Below are 17,286 nucleotides of genomic sequence, written 5' to 3'. Positions count from 1 at the left end.
GTTCTCGAAGAGTTGCATGCGGGATACTGCGCCTACCATATAGGCGGCAGATCCTTGGCCGCCAAGGCCAAGCGACACTACTTCTGGCTAACCATTGAGTCGGATGCTATGGAGATGGTAAAAAAATGTGACAAGTGCTAAAAATTTGGCAAGCTAATTAATCGTCTGGCCACTGACCTGACACCATCCACATCCCAATACCCTTTGCTAAATGGGGCATGGGTATCCTAGGGCCTTATACATCCGCTCCAGGCGGCAACCGCTACATCTTAGTGGTTGTGGATTACTTTACCAAATGAGTAGAGGCAGAGGCGGTCAAAAACATCAAGACAAAAGATGTCATCTCTTTCATATGGAATAATATCATTACCCGTTTTGTGGTTCCTATGTCTATCGTTTTTAACAATGGTCCTCAGTTTGAGACGCCCCAACTTAAGACTTGGTTGGGAGACCAAGAGGTCTCAAGTTATTTTGCATCAGTCCGCCGACCCCGAGCAAATGGCCAGGTCGAAGCCTTCAACAAGTTAATCTCAGACGGAATAAAAAAGAAAGTGAAGAGAGCTAGCAGCCTATGGGCGGATGAATTACCACACGTCTTATGGGCCATCAGAACAACTGCAAAAGGGGCAAATGGAGAAACCCCATTTCTCATGGTGTATGGGGCAGAGGCCGTCTTTCCCATTGAACACTATGAGACGACTCTTCGAATCATGTTATATGATGAAGAGGCAAGCTGGGAGGCCATGCAGCTGGCATTGAACTCGCTCCTAGAGCGCAGGGGCAATGCTGCCTTGCGCCATGAGATCTACCTCTTGAGAATTACTCGGGCCTATAACAAAAGAGTACACAAGCACCCTTTGAAAGTTGGGGATTTTGTGCTACGGAAAATGGAAGCAGTCGGTAGGGCGAACGAGCAAGGGAAGCTAACCCCAAATTGGTAACGAATGTACACAAGCACCCCACCCGTTTACGGCGTTGACCACCCTAAACACACCCCTTTAACGACGTTGACCACCCTAAACCCTCCTTTAACGACGTAGCCACCCTTCTCCGCTCCACTGTCAGTTTTGTGGGTGCAAATGGCGTAGTCAACGTCGGAAAATAGGGTTTGACTCTATTTCCGGCATAAAGGTTTGGTTTTGCAAAAAAAAATTTGATTAAGGTGTGTCTTTGCAAAAAAAATTTATAAGGTGGTTTCTTGCAAACAAAATGCTTATAAAAGGTGGTTTTTTGTAAAATTTACTTTTTCTTTTTCCTTACTCATTTTTTCCCTACGTGAACATGATTTCATGCACTCATGGTCGCGAGACTGCCAGGCCACCTCACCATGCTGCCACGTCACCCCACCCTCCTGCCACGTCAGTGCCGCCCATCCGTCGCCCAGCCGGCCGACCACCAACCACGGTGGTCTTCTTCTTCTCTCTCATGCGTTTTGATTTAATTCATGTTTAATATTTTTGGGTATTGATTTTAATTGTCTAAACATGATTAGTATGGTTTACAATAATGTTTTGATGATTAAAGATTGTAAATTTTAGAGTATAAAGTGTTTTAATTTCAGATTTTATAAAGGATTAAAAGTTAGGGTTTTAATTATTAAAGTGTTGATTTTTAGGATTCTAACTTACAATTAATTTGGGGGTTTTATATACCCATTGATTTTAAGTGATAATAGAGCTTAAAGATTGTATCTTTATGGATTTTTGATGAAATTTTAATGGGTTTTCGATTAAATTACAATGCTGGAATTTTGCCTAAAGTACTAATTTTGATGGTTTTATAAAAAGGGTTTAATTACGTACCCATTGAAGAGGAGTTGAATGAATGGTTTTACTATAATTTTCAGATTATTTTAAATAGTATAAAGTGAATTTAAGTTGCTGGAAATTGTGTATACAAGGAGAAGTAATATAGTGTTATTGTCCCTTTGTGTAGGAGACTTGATTCGGGAATTATTGTAGTGTAATCGTCTAATTTAAGGGATTAAACGAGGTACGTTCGCATACTTAATTAGTATATTTATGGGTGATGTAGTAGCATGCTATACTTGCTAATTAAATTACAAGTAGTATCATGCTATGATTTATGTTTGGAATTGTGGATTATTGATGTTGGTGATTGAATTATGAAGCATGAATTATTTGTGATGGATTATGGAATGAAAAATTAAATTTTGGCATGTTTGTATGAACCACACTTTTATTTATGGCATGTTGGAATGCATATTAAATTAAACTACATGTTTAATTTGACTTGGAATATTGAAAAAGAATTTTATTATGGTTCATATCATTTTTACTAATACTATAAGCATGGGAAAAGAGCTATATAAGTGTCTATGTACACGAGGAATAAATTGTATGTTGGTGCCTTAGTGCACTTAAGGTGTTTTTAACACCGAGGGGTAGGATTTGTGGCGCTTTATGCGTTAAAGGTGTCTTGACAGCGAGGTAGATTTATAAAGGGTTCAACATTAAATATTACTAGATTAATCTCATGTGATACACGACATTAAAAATTTCATTGATAGGTAGAGTATATATTTTATGTATTCATATTACTTAATTACCGCATATAAGATACATAGAATATATGCTATTAAAAAAAATCATAGAGTATATATTTTACGAAGTGTATATTTTATGAAGCATAAGGGAAAGATGCATTAGATACAAAGAGTTGGTGATCGACCGAAAATAACTAAAGAGTATAGATAAATTAAAAGGAGATGAAATTAAATTTGCATTTTGAAACCAAAGAAAAATATAATGACATCATATTTTATTTAGGTAGGAAAATTTTTCTTGCAAAGCCGCCACGTGGACAATATGATGTCAGTGGTTGTTACTTTAGTTATATTTAAAGATGTGGTCACTGATGAGTGGTATTTATACCACTCTTTTATCCTATTCTTTAAGGATTTTTCCCTTCACTTGGCACTTGTTTGAGCCTTTCAAGCACTTTGTTTTAGTTTGCTTTGCCTTGTTCCTTTTTGTGTTTTCCCCTCCTTTTTCCTTTGCTTTTGGCCTTGCTTTGTCGCTTTCCCTCTTTTCTATACTTATGTTTGTGTATGAGTGTTTGAGTAGGTTGAATGGAGTGCTCGTGTGATTCTGCTCGAGGCTTAGTCAACCTTTTTGAGTGCATTGGAATAGCGGAAGAAAGGAGCATGGATTTGGAGAAGAGTCCGGAGCTTTCAAGAGGAGCGGCCGTTCACCAGAGAGGAGCGCCCGCTCCATTTTCTCATCTGATCCCCTGTTTTCCAGACTTATGGAGCGTCCGCTCCACCAGAGAGGAGCGCCCGCTCCAGTAAGGCGGCTGTTTTGATTAATACCCTCTAGAGCGTCCGCTCACCCTCGATGGAGCAGCCGCTCTCGTGGGTATTTCCGTGCATTTTAATCCATCTTTAGAGTAATGTGAGGGGCTTATAAAGACCCCTAGGTTTGTAATGAGAGGATTATGTACATTTTAGCCCTAATCTAGTGAGAGAAACTTCATTAGTAGAGAGAGAAAGCGTGGATTTCCATTGATGAACTTGGATGTTGAAGAAGGAGCTTGATTGAATCTTTGTAAATCTTCATCTTCACCCTCAAGACGGCCGGGATGATTCCCGAGGTGCCTACTCGCGTGGGAGGAGATGAGCGGGTTTGGATGGTCCGCGATTCTTCTTGGTGCCTCCTCCCGAATGACTACATCACCAACCCGCCAGAAGATGAAAATCAATGGCGCGTTCCCCGAGCTAACCTTGAGGAGGGTAGCTTGTCATTGAGGGAGAGAGCTCCCCGGGCCCCAAGGTAAAGGCGGCAACAAGAGCAGCACTTTGACCAACAAGAACAACAACAATTCCAAGAACAACAACAATTTCAACAACAACAACAAGGTTTTCAGCAACATTTCGAGCATCAATCCTTCCACTATGGGGAAGGGTCTCAACAAGTGAACGTTCCCCCCTTTAGTGGGGGAGGTATGGCTTCTTCTTCTTCCTCCTCATTTAACATCGAGTCCGCTTTTCAAAATTTGTCCATGCAAGTAAACCGGTTGACGGAAGTCGCCGATGGGAACTCGGTTTACAACGCCAACATTTATGATTGGCATGTAAACCAAGGGCATTTTGACCCACCGGTGAACTACCCGTATTTTCCGCCCCAACAGGGGCCGGTTCCTTGTTACGAGGAACCGCATGTTGACGGGACTCCCCGTCGACCGGTTTGGCCCTATTGGTCCGGGCCTTCATCTCAAGGGGGCCCCCGTGTGAACTACCCCACCTCTGAGGGGTACGATTACAAGGCACCGGGGGGATGTGATTACCGTGGGGATCCTAACTACCCCATGTATACATCCGAGCCTCTTGAGATACCCCCTTCATTTGACCCTCTTTCGGACTATCAACAAGAGTTGTACCGGAACCGTGGTTTTCCACCGGGCTACACCGATGGATGGGATCCCCATGGCCCTCCTATCGACGTCGACTATGAGTGGCGTCGATATGGAGAGGGCTCTAGTTCTCACATTGAGGACTAGGGCCCTCGGGCCGAGTTTAGCCCTTCCTCCCACCTATTTCCCATTTTTGATCAAACCGAGGACGGTTTTTCGTTCAAGTGTGGGGGGGTGCTTATTCATTGTTTCATTTAAGGGCTTTGTTCTATGGGGCATATTCATGGCCAATAGGTGTCTCTTGCATGGTTTTTTTTCTCGATGTTGGTTGATGCTCACCTTCTATGTTCTCTAAAAAAAAAAATTTTTTTGATGATTTGATGATAACCTTGTGTTGTTTTTGCTCCCAATTTCAAAAATCCAAATTCCCCTTTAATCCAAACCTTTTCTTCTTTTCTTTGTTCTTTTTCTTAGCAGTTTTTTTTTCTTTATTTTGCTTTCTTTTCATTTCATTTTATATGTCTCTTGCTACTAACCGAATATTTGCCGAGTTGTGTTGGATTTTGACATTTTGTAGGGCTTATTGGCGCATTCCCCAAATTTTTCCAAGCAATGGAGCTTCATTGATAGTGGACTTGCGTTTTCTAAGCATATTTGGGTGACAAATTCCCTTCTCAACTCTTTAAATATTTGATTGGTTGCTTAGTTTAGTTTAGATTAGGAAGAAGTTGAATGGTTCGAGGTTGTTTGATTTGGTTCTAAGGAACCTGGGATCGTTGATGTTGTATTCAACGATCATTGTATGTCGATTGGGATTTATGTGATTTGCATGCCTCTCTTATGAACAGTTTTGATTTCTTCCTTTTTCCTTTGTGAGTTGCTTTTCTTCTTTCCTTTATGTGACATTCATAATCATGACAAGAGAAAATTTTTGAAAATTGAGAATTTGCTCGTTCATTTGGAAATGTGGACCTATATGCTTTTGTTATGACATATTTTTGAATGCCTACCTTCCTAGTTGAAGAGAGTCTTCACGGTTTGAGAGTGCTTAGGGTTGAACTAGACACATTTTAAGCTAAGGTAGCCCGGTTTAAAACTCTTGAGGACGTTTGAACCCCTAGTTCACGGGAAAGTGGTAAGATGGTGTTGCTCTCCGTAGTGAATAGGATTCCCTTGGTTGGTATTTTCTTATTTTCATGTCCCATGTGAGCGTTTATTGTTCAAGCCTCCATCACTTTTGTTGAGCGGCATTTTGGATCCTTAACTATGCGTGTCTTAATCCTTATGTTGGTATCTAGCTCCCAAGACCGTGATCATATAACTCTAGAGGAGGAAGAGGGTATCTCTTCTCATTTTTCTTTGTTTCCTTGTGTTTTGTTACAAATTTGGTTTTTATTTTACATATACCTTCTTGCTAGCCATGTTGAGCCTTATTTCCCCTTTCTTGGTTAAACCACATTACAAACCTAGCGGCCTATGTTCTACCAACCCTTGTAGTTAGTTGAGCATCGGCTTGTGAGGTTCGAGTTTGAGAGTGTTGATTTTAAGCATGGAAGTTGTGTAATTGGGTTCGAATGAGGTCTTGAAAGTCTATTCATGAAAGAGTGTGCAAAAGGTTTGGCAAGGAAGTTGTAATTTATGCAAACCAAACACCGTTCAAAAATAAATAAATATATATATATATATATATATATATATATATATATATATATATATATATATATATATATATATATATATATATATATATATATATATATATATATATATATGAAGAGGAAAGAAAGAAAGGAAAAAGAGAAGGAAAAATTGAAAAAAAATTGAGAAAAAAAAAAAGGAGAGTAGTATTGTCATGTAATTTATATTGAAGGTTGTGATTTGAAATTTAGGTTAGATTCCTATGTTGTTATTGAGAGATGGCCACTCTTATGCTTCACCTAGGAGTTTCCACCAAAGTTTTCAAATTAATTCCCTTCCTTAACCTTTAGCCATGACATTGCAACCTTAACTAAGACCCTTGGACTTTAGAGGGGCGTGGTCAAGGAAACGGTGGAGGGAGATGGATTTCAACCCTATGGAGAGAGTACGCATAGTTGAGATGTCGGGATAGCCTCGTTGTTCCACATAGAATTATTTTTTTCCGGATCCCTCGCGGAATCATGAGGAGCCAATTAGGGGATGAATTGAAGCTAGCGGAGAGAACGTGGACCGTCTTGGATGGGGCTAGGGTGGAGGATGAAATCATTAGTTCTCTATGCTTAGCTTAGGTTTGTCTCTTTCAACCTTGAGCATCTTAAAGCGTGTTTTCCCTCTTGAATTGAGAAAGGTAGGTATTCTTTGATCAATGTCATTATATTTGAGCCCGAATTGCGCATTTATCACCGTGGTACTTGATTGATTTTCATAAGCCTTGTCATTTTATGTTTGTTGTGTTTGCTCGTTGTTTTAATTCTTCTTGCTTAAGGATAAGAAAGAGACAAGTGTGGGGGATTTTGATGAGTGGTATTTATACCACTCTTTTATCCTTTTCTTTAAGGATTTTTCCCTTCACTTGGCACTTGTTTGAGCCTTTTCAAGAACTTTGTTTTAGTTTGCTTTGCCTTGTTCCTTTTTGTGTTTTCCCCTCCTTTTTCCTTTGCTTTTGGCCTTGCTTTGTCGCTTTCCCTCTTTTCTATACTTATGTTTGTGTATGAGTGTTTGAGTAGGTTGAATCGAGTGCTCGTGTGATTCTGCTCGAGGCTTAGTCAACCTTTTTGAGTGCATTGGAATAGCGGAAGAGAGGAGCATGGATTTGGAGAAAGAGTCCGGAGCTTTCAAGAGGAGCGGCCGCTCACCAGAGAGGAGCGCCCGCTGCATTTTCTCATCTGATCCCCTGTTTTCAAGACTTATGGAGCGTCCGCTCCACCAGAGAGGAGCGCCCGCTCCACACCTGAAGCGCCCGCTCCTGTCTGGGAGAGCGCCCGCTCCAGTAAGGCGGCTGTTTTGATTAATACACTCTAGAGCGTCCGCTCACCCTCGATGGAGCGGCCGCTCTCGTGGGTATTTCCGTGCATTTTAATCCATCTTTAGAGTAATGTGAGGGGCTTATAAAGACCCCTAGGTTTGTAATGAGAGGATCATGTACATTTTAGCCCTAATCTAGTGAGAGAAACTTCATTAGTAGAGAGAGAAAGCGTGGATTTCCATTGATGAACTTGGATATTGAAGAAGGAGCTTGATTGAATCTTTGTAAATCTTCATCTTCAATTAATGAGCAATCTCTTACTCTCTTTCTTTACTTCTGTATTTAGTTTTGTTTGCTTATTTTGATTTTCTTCTTTACTTATTGATCATGTTGATGCTTATTGATTTGATGATTGATATTGTCTTCAATATGGTTTGTGAGTAGTCACCTAGCCAAGGGTGTGGGGATGGTGTAGTTGTTGATTGATTCATGCTTATGATGTTGGGGTTTTGTTAATGGTGATTAAAGTCTTTGTATGTTTGATATTCTTTAATCTTCTTGCAAGTGCACATTGTTAGTTGATTAAAGGTGAATCTTTGCTAACAAGAAACGGAAGTTGACTTAGTTAAGGTTCATTGTTATCGATAGTTCTTTGATTGCACCTTCTAATATATGGTTCTAGTGTGGAATCATGGAGGCTATGTTAGGAGAAATTGATTAACCCCGGAAGGCGGTTAGATTGAGCTTTAATTCGATATTCTTGCATGCTTAGTTTACCATTGCTTTGCTTCCGTGTTATTGCATGATCAATTGGCAACTACATCTACCTACTTCCCTGGGTGCTTAGTTATATTGATTTTTAATCATTCTTAATCTCTAGTTTAATCTCTTAGTTTCACACTTCTTGTTCCGAGGTAGCTTAAGTATTAAGTAGAGAATTTGGCGTTTATGCATGTCTCCTTGTGGTTCGACCCCTATGCTTGCCTTATACTTGTATTAGGTTTGTTTAGGTGTATAAATTATATTTGATCTAGGGATAGATAATTGACGACGTGTTTATTCCCTTGTCAGTCACTAATTATTCATGTAACACCCCCGATTTACTAGCTAATAATAAACAATAAATAAAGGAAAAATAAACAACCTTTAAATAAAATTTGCGGAAGCATACACCTAAATCGGAGGTATTACTGCCACACTTGACAACCTATCAAGTGCTAAGGCTTACAAAAGTCCCAATAATTACAACCCAATAAACTAGGTGAGCTATTTATACAACTTTACAAATTCGTTATAAACAAATTAATCGAAACACTTGAGCTCCTTTAGCTACGATCACTTGATCAACCTGTTTAAACAATCTTTTCTGCTCACCATTAAGGACAAATTCCAAAATAGATCGTCGCAGGGCCACCATAAGAAAAAGACATGGCCGCAAACACAAGTAGCACAACAAAAGTACACACACGTCAGCAAAGAGCTGAGTAATCATCACATATCATAATACAGAGTATAATAGAATGATTAGCAACACTAGCTCAATTAAATAATGTAGTTTAAAACTACATAACACATTGTACTCTGAAAATAACCTTTATCAACTCAACCTCGAATAATAATAATCCTTTACTCAACTCATAACCAATAGTGTGCCATGCTCTTTGTTCTATACCTAGCCTTGGACATGGGTAATTCGAATAAATAAACCAACAAGTATAAAAACTTGAATACTCCCAATAACCAGAAAACACCTTGAACCAGACCACATACGGGCCAATTCCCACTGTAGGGGACCATAGAAAAATAAATAATAAAGATTGTACCTCATTCTTAACTCATGATCATTATCTCCTTACCAACATGCCAAGGACTAAGGTTTATAACGCCGAGCCTCAAACCAAGAACAAAATAATAATTTCTCAACCTTTTGATCTCATACTTGATCAAATAATCATTCACAACTAATAATGTATATTTCAACAATGGCACAAATTCCCAAATAACATAACAATTCGATTAATAAATATCTCAACTCTTAGGGTAATAATACTAGCACCCAAAATAATCAAATCTCAACCCAAAAATAATACTCTGCATTAACAACCCTAAAACCTCGATAAAACAATACTCCAAATAGAGACACTATTAAAACCTTAGAAATTATCAATCGTAAACAATTAAATCACATAATACCACATACTAATTAATCATATACATATAAATCATGATCATATATAGTTCACAAATTATAAAATTTAAACATAACAATACAAAGTACAATAATTAATACTAACAATTTGTAACCAAACAAATCACAAAATTAATTGAGATCGTGTCATTACCTTCGACAAAGTACAACGGAATGACAATATTCAAGGCAAATTATACCAAGTGACATTGCAATTTGTGTAGCTTTCTATTGATCTCACCATAATGATATAAATTATTATTATCATCATATTAAACACTAGATATGATGATGAGAATAAAAAGAAAAAAAAACAAATCTTGGTTAATTTGGTTTGTTTCACGCAAAAAAAAAAAAAACAAATCATGGTTAGTTTGGTTTGTTTCACGCACAGCCAAAGGAAATACACGGCTCTTCTTTTTTTTTTATAAAATAATAATGTAGGGTTAAAGGATATAAATACTATCAAATAAGATAAGAAATAAAATTTAAAGTATACAACTCTAATTTTATAATTTGTAAAATCATAAAATATACGGGTATTACAATTCAAGAATTAAATTGGTATGTTTGATTGATTGAATAATTATTGTTGATTGAATGATTATGGTTTGAGAGTCATCACCAAGTCTAATAATCTATAAATAACGTAAAGTGAAAGAGATTACACACCAAAACTTTTGGAACGTATATACCTTGAGTATGAATATATGAGGGGACTTATAGGGTTTTATATTTAACCATAAATTCTACTGGAGTACAGGACGCTGTACATTCCTTTTTATTTTTATTATGCGTAGGAATTCCGCCACCTATGTGTTGTTTTGATGCTGGCACGGTTAGCTCTCGTGTCAGTAACCTCAATTATTTGGTGGAGGTAGAGTGGGAAACCTGTTCGATGCGTAATCAATGCTAAATAAATAATTTAGGGCCTGTTCATATTTACTGAATTGAGCTGCTGAACTGAACTGAACTGATTGGAACTGAACTGAACTGAACTGATTGGAACTGAACTGAACTGAACTGATTGGAACTGAACTGAACTGAACTGAACTAAATTGAGCTGAAATGAATATTTTATGTGAGAGGGAAATTAAGAGCTGAACTGAACTGAACTGAACTGAACTAATTGGAACTGAACTGAACTGATTGGAGCTGAACTGAACTGAACTGAACTGAACTGAAATTAAGTAAATGTGAACAGGCCCTTAGTGTCTAGTTGAAAAGTCTTGTTGAATGTTGTGTGTGCTTGTAAACAAGTGCATTGAGGTAAGTGTGTGTGATAGGTGAAAGCATGTTAGTGTGTTTAAATAGGCTTATGTACTCAACTTTACTGATTGTGTGTGTTTGTGTGTTATTTGCCTTGTCTTTATCTTAACCCTATGATGACACATTTTTAATGGAGAGTAGTGGAAACAAGTAGAGATAAGTTTTTCGGGTATTGAAGCATATTCATGATGGGGCACGAATAAAGAGTGAATCATGTTAGTTTCTATTAGATATGATGTGTTTGATATTTTGATTATATTATGTTATGGTTGCTGATGAGACTAACGCAAAGGTTTTGCGTATTTAATTGGTTTTAATTAAGGTCTACAATAGTTCCAAGTTGTAGGTTGATTTTATTTGACTTACTAACAGGCTAAAGTCGTATCACCTAATCAAAAGTATTACCTAAGTCCTTGAACTAAAGTAGAAAGGGAAGTAGGGTCGAATCCACAGGTAAACTGGTCTTTCCATTCCTAATTAATTAATATAATCTAGATTATCAAGGACCAAATTGTTGTTGTTTAAAGGAACTATACTACGAAGAATAAGAGTAGGAGAAATCAATAATAAAAGGCCTAGGGTCACAGGTTTACCAATAATTAATATTCAAGGATAAAACATAACAATCAATAATTAACATTGCACATATAACATGATTAACAGGCTCTCGCAATTTATTAATCAACATATGGATCTAACAGGCTCTCGCAATTTACTAGATCTAAGTTCCTATTGAAAATAGCCTTTAATATCAAATTAACATCTGCTCGAATTATCAATTCAATATTGCTATACTTTTACAAGCAAATAACATCTACTCGATTCATAATTCGGTCGTAAAGCGTTAAAACAATATAATAAGAAATTATCGTGCAATATCAAAAATCAACAATAACAAATTATCCCTTCATATTAATTATGGATCCCCCATGAACCCTAAAATTAAACTACTCGTGCATAATTAAAATTAAACTAATCAAAGCGGTTAAAGAAAGTATGATAAAAAGCAAGAATTCAGATAAAGAGAATACTAGTATAAAAGTAATAAGAAAAGGGAAAAAACCCTAACTAAGAAAAACAAAACAAATAAATCTCACTAAACTTGCCTAACTCCCTACGTAACTACCTAAACCTTTATATAAGAAAGAAAAAGGAATTTGATTACAAATAAACTTATAATCCCCATCAAGTACTACTACTACACCGACATCACCAGCAAACAAACCCAAACTTAACAAGCCCAAATCAAAATAGCCCACACACATGCTCCTTTAATCCGTGAAAGACGGATATTATCAATGGGCCTAAAGCTGTAGCAAACCGACTTAAGCTACACACTCGCTCGATCGGGCATTGGGCCACCCGATCGGCCCTGCCATTTTATGCCCAGCATACCTGATGTGATATTATATGGGCTTCTTCCTTGGACCTTCTTGTTTACTCTTAGACCTTTATTATTTGTCATATGTTTTGTGGCCTCATTACTTGATCCGTAATAGTAGCTTATAATTGGACTTCTTTACTAATCGAGCCCTTAATCACCGAATTAAATTCCTTTAACTCGATCTTGGGCTTTAAATCTACGGTCATAAAATACGATCAAACTCCATTATCTTCGTAGTGGCTCAATAAGCTCGAGAATCGTCATAAATCTGCAAATTGCTACAAAAATATACCAACTCTATAAAAACACTAGAAAACATATATTAGTAATAAAAATAGCTCCGTAGAGCTCAAATAAGCACAAACATGACCGTAGGACGGGTAATAAAATATATATATAAAATAGACTCATCACTTACGTTGACTTCTTAAGTTGACTTGTTTTGAATGGTTTTGAGTTTAGTCTTCCGCTGTGTGTCTTAGATAGTTGCCTTAGTCGTTTTCACGGTGGCGGTAATATCATAGATTTTCCTATTTTGAGTTTTTAAAGAAGTAAGAGACGACACCTACCGCCTGGAAAAACCAGACGGCAAGGAGCTGCCCCTGAACTTGGAATGTAGACAACTTGAAAAAGTACTACTTCTAAGAATTTTGTAAATTTTCGATTAATTAATGAAAATCTGCATTCATTTCCAGACTTGTCTTTTAAATATTTTGTTGTATCACCGACTGTCCAATGTGCCGACGGACCAAGCTCAGAGTCTTATTAGAGCAATATCTGCACAATGTGCAGACGACCTTACCTGTTTAATAATTTGTTTAAATTAATTTGTAATGGGATTGTCTTCCCCAAAAGCAGACGTCCAAAACTTGTCTTAAAGAATCGACTGTACCAAAACAGTCGTCCCTCACATTATTAAACTTTTAGAAGTTAAGTCATAAAGGCTTAGCAGCTGTCTATTTTTTCAAAAAGAGGCCAATGGCCAGATATACTCTATTCAAACAAACTATCTGCTCCAACATGAGTATGACTGTCTGATCCAACATGAGTTAGACTGTAATACCCCGTATTTTTATACGTATTTTTAAAGCATTTATTTTATAAAGTATTTAAATAGTTGTAATTATTTTAATTATAGTATTTTAATTAATATTATTATAAAAGGAAAGTTTATTCAATTATTTTAATTATAAAAGTTGGGGATTTATTTTAAGAAAGTTTAATTTTAACAAGTTTTATTAAGGAAGGAATTAAGAAAATCTAAAAGAGGAAAGTTTAGGGAAGAGGGTTAGTAGAGAAGGGGTATAAATATCCCACTTGTGAGGCAAATCAACTTTGCCCAGAGTGGAGAAAACCCAAGGTAAACTTCTCTCTCTCTCCTCCTATTTTTTCTTTCTTTTTCTTTTCCCTTTCCCCTTCTTTCTTTTTTTTCGGCTGCCCTCCCCTCCACCGCTGCCAGTAGCCGGTGGCTGCCGTTTCTTTATGTTTAGATCTCATTATAAATAAAAATAAAAATTATTTAAATTTTGATGTTTGATTGTAGTAATTATGTTAATTAATTTTCAGATTTGGTTTTTAATTAAAAATCCCCAATTTTTTAAACTCTGGGTTCTTGATTTATGAATTATTGAAAGTATATGATGTATTAATGTTTAGATCTTCAATTAAAGTGTTTTAAGGTTAAATTACAGCAAGTTTTCATCAAAATAAAGTGCTGGAATTTTATGTAGAACACTTAATATTATGTCCTTGAAGGAATTTTTAACTATCCATTAATTGGGACTTAATTATGGTGTTTTAAACATAATTTCAGCTTACTCTAATTAAATTATTAGGGGTTTTAAAATAGTATATATTGCTGGAAATTTTTTTAGAGTGGATTTTAATACTCTATTATAATTTTAATGTGTAGGAGACTTCGAAGTAAGCAATTTTTACTAGTCGTGGCGATTTTAAGATCGTATTCAAGGCACGTTCGCGTACTTAGCATAATTATGTTGATGTAGTAGCATGCTAAATGTATTTGATTGATTTCAAGTAATGTCATGCTAGGTTTGGAATGAAAATTATGATTTGAATGTTATTGGTGATTGGATTTATGAAGCATGATTTATTTATGATGGATTATTGAATGGAAATGAGTATCTTGGAATATTATTTATGAACCACATATTTATTTATGGCATGATAAAGAGCATGTTTAATTAAACTAATTGTTTAATTTAGTTTGGAATATTGAAAAGGAATTTTATTATGGTTCATATAATTTTTATTGATGCTTTAAGGATGAGGAAGGAGCTATATAAGTGTCTATGTACACGAGGAATAAATAGTATGTTGGTGCCTTTGTGCACTTAAGGTGTTTTTAACACCAAGGGATAGGGTTTTTAGCGCTTTATGCGTTTAAGGTGTCTTTGACACTGAGGTAGAACTAAAAAAGGTTCAACATTTAATAATATTGATGAGTGACATTTATGGCATTCATTTGGTCCCTTTTTGGATGATTTCTATTTCATTTTATCTCTCTTTTCTTTAGTTCTCCTTAGTTTTATTCTTGTTTTCTTCATTTTATGCTTTTTGTAGTTAGTTTCTCTATTTTATGCATTTCTCTAGTTTACTTGCTATTTTTCCCTTTTACTTGCTTTTTATCCTTTGATTGTAGGTTGTGATTGATTGTCCAAGGATTCCCGAGCTTCCTCTCCATAGTTTTCCATTGATTTTCATGCCTAAAGCTTGTGCAAGAAGTCTCAAGTCAAAGGGAGGTCCAAGGAGCATGCATCAAGGTCTTGTTTATGCTTTCCTCATGGCCTCTACCCTTCAAGGAATTCAAGGAAGTTCCTGCCTACCTTGTCCTCCATCATCATCATCTAGGATGTGTGCACCGCATGAGCTAGGACAAAGAAGAAGAGAAGGAAGCAGCAGAGTTGTGCGGACGCACTAGAGGAGTGTGCGGCCGCACATCTGTCGAGTGCGGCCGCACACCAGGTGCGTGCGGCCGTACATCTGTCGAGTGCGGCCGCACACCAGGTGCGTGCGGGCGCACCTGTCTGGGTGTGCTCCCGTGCGCACCATTCTCTCTCTTTCGAGCGCCCGCACCGGCGTGGGTCTATTTTTGGACGTCTTTCCCAACTTCCTCTTTGGATTGATAGTTATTTCTTTCCATTTATGGAGAGAGAATTAGGTCTTCATTAGAGAGAATTAGATTAGATTAGATTTTAGAGAGAGAAAACACTAGTTCTTATCATTTTTAGAGAGAGAAAGTGTGGGTTTGATGATTGATGATTGAAGATTGCTTCATTTGATTTGATTTACATCAAGTTTGTAAGGATTCTTTACTCTTTAATGCAATTCAATGTTTGATTTCATTAGTATTGTTGTTTGATTTGGTTAATTGATAATTTGATTGATTTTGATTTAATTTGTTGGTTTCAATTTGATTTCAATTGATGAATTTGGGAAAGATGATTAGTTTAGCTTTGAATTTGATGTTCTTCATGGATTGTGAGTAGTTTATTTGCTAGGGTAGTGGTGAAGCATGTATTGACGATGAATTGAGATTAATTTGGGGGATTGATTGAGTTGATAATGTGATTAAATTGGTTGATTGATTTTGTGCATGTGTGTGCTTGATTAGGCTTGATCACCCTTGTTATTCACACTAGATTGCATTGTGAGTTCACATTGATACGGACCATTGATTTGTGGCTTACATTTACTCGATTGAGATATCTTCTGAAGTTTCCTAGCTAATGTTTGATGTAGTTGATGCTAATTAGACCTCTAGCAGAATAGCTTGATGTACTCTCTTGGTTGCAATTTCGGTTTTCCCTCACATTGCTTGACTTGATTGATTGATTCCCCAAGTTGATTGAACTTCATCGTTGATGCATGTGGATCCATTCCCCTAGTGCCTTAGCATTCAATTAGTACTAGCTTTTGCATTGCCTAGCTTAGCTCTAGTTTCTACCATAAACCCCTACTAGATTTCGGAATAGCTTGACTAGGCATTGTGCATTCGACCTCCATTCCTTTGGGTTCGACCTTGACTTACCACTGCACTTTATAGGGGTTAGTTGAGTTACAAATTTTGTTTGATTGGGTGGGGTGGTAGCCTAACGACCTACCGTTCTCCTTCCCACCAAAATGGCGCCGTTGCCGGGGAATGGTGCTTTGAGTGCATGTTGTTGTTGAGTCTATTCCACTTTATTTGCAAAATACAAAAAGATTTTACACTTTAGGATACACTTAAAGCCGTGCTACTAATATTTTCTTTGAGTTTTGTGTGCTTAGATCCCAAGCCATGGGAGGTAATTCAAGAGTTGCCTTGAAGGAACTTGGAGTGCCCGGTGCATATAGGTATGAGAGCGGCATAGCTCCACCTACAACACCGGCAAACGATTTTGAAATTAGGCCGGCAATGATCACCCTTATTGAGAGGAGACAATATAGTGGGGCAAAGAACGAGAGCCCATTGAACCATCTTAAGGAGTTTGAAAAATATTGGAACACGATCAAGGTTAATGGAGTGTCTCAAGAATTCATCCGCCTTAAGTTGTTCCCTTTCTCTCTCATAGGAAGATCTTTGGAATGGCTAGATAAGGAAGTGAAGCCCAATTCTTTGAGAACTTGGGATGATGTCACCAAAGCTTTCTTGTTCCATTTCTATCCTCAAAAGAAAACGGCGGAGGCAAGAGCTTTGATTCAAGGGTTCAAGCAAAAGCCAAATGAAAGTCTCTATGAAGCATGGGAAAGATTTAAGGATTATCAAAGGGAGTGTCCACACCATGGGATTCCTACCTATCAAATCATACATATCTTTTATGGTGGGTTGAGTTCTCATGGGAGAGCAAGTTTGGATGCCGGAGCCGGAGGCCCAATCATGAACAAAATGGAAGAAGAAGTGGTTGATGCAATTGATGAAGTGGTTCGTCATTATATGAATTGGCAAGAAGTGGAGAGATCGAGAACCAACAAGCAAAGGTTACTCGATCGAACAACTTAGTGCCATCAATGATTTGCCTACTTTGATTGCGGATTTGGGGAAAGAAGTTATGTCTCTCAATGAAAAGCTTGAGAAGCCCCCTTCCCAAGCTCCAATTCTTCCCTCCCAAATTAAGGGGAGAGGTACAT

At 37.2% G+C, this 17,286-nt stretch overlaps 1 non-coding gene across 1 annotated transcript; it reads right to left on the bottom strand.

Annotated features, from left to right (window-relative positions):
* Nucleotides 1-16,841: 16,841 nt before the first annotated feature.
* On the bottom strand, nucleotides 16,842-16,947 carry LOC145612917 (small nucleolar RNA R71). Its single transcript, XR_014106821.1, has one exon. It is a non-coding gene; the product is annotated as a small nucleolar RNA R71 (small nucleolar RNA).
* Between the last annotated feature and the right edge of the window lie 339 nt (nucleotides 16,948-17,286).

This window comes from Chenopodium album, chromosome 24, assembly GCF_948465745.1.
Source record: "Chenopodium album chromosome 24, dcCheAlbu1.1, whole genome shotgun sequence".
NCBI classification, from domain to species: domain Eukaryota; kingdom Viridiplantae; phylum Streptophyta; class Magnoliopsida; order Caryophyllales; family Amaranthaceae; genus Chenopodium; species Chenopodium album.
This window is presented reverse-complemented; position numbering and strand designations above follow the sequence as displayed.